Below are 4847 nucleotides of genomic sequence, written 5' to 3'. Positions count from 1 at the left end.
AATAAAAGTGTCATGCTTGTCGAGATCACTCTGGAGGATGTGCACAACAGGGCCACTCCCTACTGTTCCAGAGAGAGACACATAGACTGGGTGTGAGACAAAAAGTAGAAGTTCCTCCAAACCAAAGATGACTCCTGAGAGCATCTTCAAGTCATCAACTCTTTAATGTTGGGCTTCAGATTAGCAACATTCTTCAGAGAAAGGAAGGCCAAGAGATCCTGACATTTATGTCAAGATAGGTCAGATGGGAGGGTAAGATGCTCAGCAAAGGGAGCCACAAAAGAGGAAACTGTTAGATGCTAAAATGATTAGAAGATGTTGTAAGGATGGAAATGAGCCCGTGTACATACAGCAAGGCAAAGTCAGAGATGCACTGCAGGCAATGAATCTGATATATTATTGTGAATTACCCAGGATCTGTTCACCAGGCCTATTAGTATAATGAGGTGATGTATCAAGAAATAGTGGTGGCATTGGGCAGCTGAAGCAGACAATAACATTTATTTTGAAAAGAAGCTAATCATCCTTCCTTTATTTATTTTATTCCAGGTTTATTCCAGGTTGCTATGTGGGTCTTCTTGGTACCACTTATGCTGCAAGCACAGCATGGTGCCCAGTTCTCTGTCCACATCCTGAGTGGCTGATCTTCACCCAGACACACATGTCTAATATCAACAACCACACAGCAAGCATCCTTCAGGGAGCCACGGCTTCTTGTGATGACTGATCCCAGGGCTGACCACCAGCCCCTCACAGAGGCCTCTTATGTCAACCTGCCCACCATTGCTCTGTCTAACACAGACTCTTCCCTGTGCTATGTGGACATTGCCATCCCATGCAACAACAAGGGAGCTCACTCAGTGGGTCTGATGTGGTGGATGCTGGCCCAGGAGGTACTCCGCATGCGAGGTACTGTTTCCTGTGAGCACCCATGGGAGGTTATGCCTGATCTGTACTTCTACAGAGACCCAGAGGAGATTGAGAAGGAGGAACAGGCTGCTGCTGAGAAGTCTGTGACCAAGGCAGAATTCCAGGGTGAATGGACCGCAGCAGCTCCTGAGTTCACTGCTGCTCAGCCTAAGGTGGCCAACTGGTCTGAGGGTGTACGGGTGCCCTCTGTGCCCATCCAGCAGTTCCCCATGGGAGACTAGAGTGCGTAGCCAGCCACTGAGGACTGGTCAGCAGCTCCCACAGCACAGGCTGCTGAATGGGTTGGAGCTACCACTGAGTGATCCTGAGCTGCTCTGCAGATGCCCGAGCAAAGGGAAAAAAGTGGAAGGAAAATAAAGTTCCTAAAAGCTGAAAAAAAAAAAAAAAAAAAAAAAAAAAAAAAAAAAAAAAAAACCTCTGTGGAGCAAGAGCGGTCCTCTACCTTAGCCTCAGCCACTAGATGTCAGGGCTGTCCTGAAAATGGCCACACTGCAGCTTTCAAATGAAAGTTACAGCAAGCCAAACAGCTCTTACAGAGAAACAGAAGGCCACATATGTATGATCAAATATCCCAAGGTCTGTCTAATCAATGAAGTGAAAAGGCCGCTAGATATGTTGTGATTCTATTCCAGGAGAGACTTGAACAAAGGCTGCCTCCCATACACAGAGGAGACAGGATTATACTAAGGAGACCACTGGAGTGTGACTTGTTGAACCAACCATGACAGAGGACAACGATGACAGAAATGTCCCATGGAGCAGAAGGACAAAAGCTCACTTGATCTTGATTTTCTGTAGGAAGACAGTATGAAAGTGAGAACCAAATCTCCTTTGGTACAGGACTTGAATCCGCAATTGAATGTGAATAGGGTTCTCTGAGAACTGGTCTCCCAGGAGTGTTCTCACTCCTAAGATCACAGGCTCATAGGCTACAGGAGGAACAAGCTCTAGACAGAGACAGCAAGACCAAATAACACCAAAGATAACCAGGTGGAGAAAGGCAAGTGCAAGAACCTAAGCAACAGAAACCAAGGCTAATTGGAATCATCAGAACCCAGTTCTCACACCACAGCAAGTCCTGGATACCCCACACGCTGGAAAAGCAAGATTTGGATTTAAAATCACATCTCATGATGATGATAGAGAACTTTAAGAAGTACATAAATAACTCCCTTAAAGAAATAAAGGGAGGCAGGGAACAATATGGCGGATGGCGAGGAGCCAGAGAAGAAAAGAAGGCAAATAGAGGAGCTGCTGGTTAATGGTGGGTGTGGGGACACTGGAGACTGGGAAGGTCACTGGAACCATGTAAAGAAGTTCCTCAAGTGGTCCGGACCCTTCACACACCCCGATTTTGAACCAAGCACTGAATCACTCCAGCTCTTGTTAGATACATGTTAAGCTCCAGTCATTGGAGCTGGTGGCTTAGGATGTGAGCTTCTGAAAAATCTGGCATTGTCTGGTTTTAGACAGATTCATGTTATAGACATGGACACTCTAAATGTTTCTAATTTAAATAGGCGGTTTTTATTTAGGCCTAAAGATGACACAAGGCCCAAGACCAAAGCCGCTGCAGAGTTCCTAAATGACAGAGATCCTAATGGTCCCACAATTTCATATCATTGTATGTGACCTAGACTCTATCATAGCCAGGAGATGGATCAGTGGAATGATATCTCTTCTAAATTATGAAGATGGTGTGTTGGATCCAAGCTCCATTGTACCTTTGATAGATCGGGGGACAGAAGGCTTTAAAGGAAATGCCTGAGTGATTTTGCCTGGAATGACTGCTTGTACTGAGTGCACTCTGGAACTCTACCCACCACAGGTCAATTTCCCCATGTGTACCATTTCATATATGCCCATGCTCCCAGAACACTGTACTGAGTATGTAAGGATGTTGTCGTGGGCCTAAAGAGCAGCCTTCTGGAGATGGGGTTCCATTAAACAAAGATGATCCTAAACATATGCAGTGGATTTTCCAAAAGTCTGTAGAGAGAGCATCACATTATAATGTTAGAGGTGTTACTACAGACTCGCTCAAAGGGGTAGTAAAATAAATAACCATCCCTGTTGTAGCTTCTACAAATGCAGTCATAGCAGCTGTGTGTGCCACTGAGGTTTTCAAGATAGCTACAAGTGTGTACATTCCCCTTAATAATTACTTGGCATTCAATGATGTAGACTGACAATTTTCCCCATCAGCTAAACAAGAGGTCTTAGACTATCTAACCAATAGTGCTTCTCTGCATTTGAAGTGCCCAGCTATCACAGTCACATTAGAGGGGAAAAACAGGACACTTTTCCTGAAGTCAGTAATGTCTATTGAAGAACAAACAAGGCCCAATCTTTTCAAAACATTAAAAAAAAAAAAAAAAACCTGGACTAGTTGATGGACAAGAACTGGATGTGGCACAGATTATATTATTCAAAATTTATTTTACATAATGGAAAATTCATAGATATAATATACTTTATAAATGGTATGGAATTAAAGAGCTGGAAAGATGAGGCAGAGGGGAACACCCAAGAAAGGAAATTTAATTGATGTCATTTTTAGCATTAGTGTGGCTAGAATTTGACTTTAGATGGATAGATAAATAGAAAGATAGATAGATGTGTGTGTGTGTGTGTGTGTGTGTGTGTATGTATATATATATATGTATATATATATATGAATGCATGAATGACTCTTTTTCTAACTTTATAAGTTTCTCTTAAAGACTGAACTTTGTGGTTTGGCTAGTAAGCATTTTTATCTTAGTAATATGGAAAACTATGCATCCAGGAAAAATTACCAACAACTGTATTGCTTCTTTAAAACAGGGAAAACACTGTCTTTTGTGTGAGCTTGTTATGGTCAAAAAGCATATTCCTCAGCTTGCACTTGAGCATCAACATGTATAAAATGTATCCTTGAATGGAAATGAGAAATTATGTCTTAAGAACATTAAATATTTACAACCTGACATCGAGAGTATATGAAACATAGGCAGTTTCTTTATTACTACTCATATAATTGTGACTATCCATGTCTGTATTAATTATTACAGTTTAATTTGTCTAGATAATTTGTAAACAGTATTATAGATTCATATCTGTGCATGAAAATATAAAATATTTTTATGTATTTATTTGTAATGCTACAGAGACCAGTATACACAAATTAAAACCAAGACATGGCTATTCAAATAAAATTAATGTTTAAACAGTTATCATTGATGCTTTTGTAATATTTATTAATAAAATTGTACATTGTCTACTTTTTATTGAAAATGTCAAATTATATCAATAATAGTAGATAATTTTATAGTCATGTAGAAATAATTTTTAAATGTTTAATAGTGATTATTACCAGACTTTTATTGTACCTGAGTTAAAATTTTTAAATTTTACTAGGGTGATTTCCATAGTACAGACTAGGTTTATTTGTTCTAATTGGTAAATGAAATAATATGATTTAATTTTTATAGTAAAGAAAGAAAGAAAGAAAGAAAGAACATGGGTAAAGAAGTAGAAGCCCTTAAGGAGGAAACATAAAATTCCCTTACAGAATTACAGGAAAATATAACCAAACAAGTGAAGGAATTGAACAAAACCATCCAGAATCTAAAAAAGGAAATAAAAACAAGAAAGAAATCACAAAAAGAGACAAACCTGGAGATAGAAAACCTAGGAAAGAGATCAGGAGTCACAGTCACAAGCATCACCAACAGAATACAAGACATAGAAGACAGAATCTCAGAGACAGAAGATACCATAGAAAATATTGACACAATAGTCAAAGAAAATGCAAAATGCAAAAAGCTCCTAATCCAAAATATCTGGGAAATTCAGGAAACAGTGAGAAAACTAAACCTAAGAATGATGGGTATAAAGAGATGGAAGATTCCCAAATTAAAGGGCCAGTAAATATC

The 4847-nt window shown here is 39.7% G+C and overlaps 1 pseudogene across 1 annotated transcript; it reads left to right on the top strand.

Moving 5' to 3' along the window:
- Positions 1 to 2133: 2133 nt before the first annotated feature.
- Positions 2134 to 3378, top strand: LOC308427468 (NEDD8-activating enzyme E1 catalytic subunit-like; annotated as a pseudogene). The gene has a single exon. The product of its transcript is annotated as an NEDD8-activating enzyme E1 catalytic subunit-like (transcript).
- Positions 3379 to 4847: the final 1469 nt, after the last annotated feature.

This window comes from Micromys minutus, assembly GCF_963924665.1.
Source record: "Micromys minutus genome assembly, chromosome: 11".
NCBI classification, from domain to species: Eukaryota; Metazoa; Chordata; class Mammalia; order Rodentia; family Muridae; genus Micromys; species Micromys minutus.
Note: the sequence above shows the minus strand (reverse complement) of the source record. Positions and strands in the feature narration are given on the sequence as shown.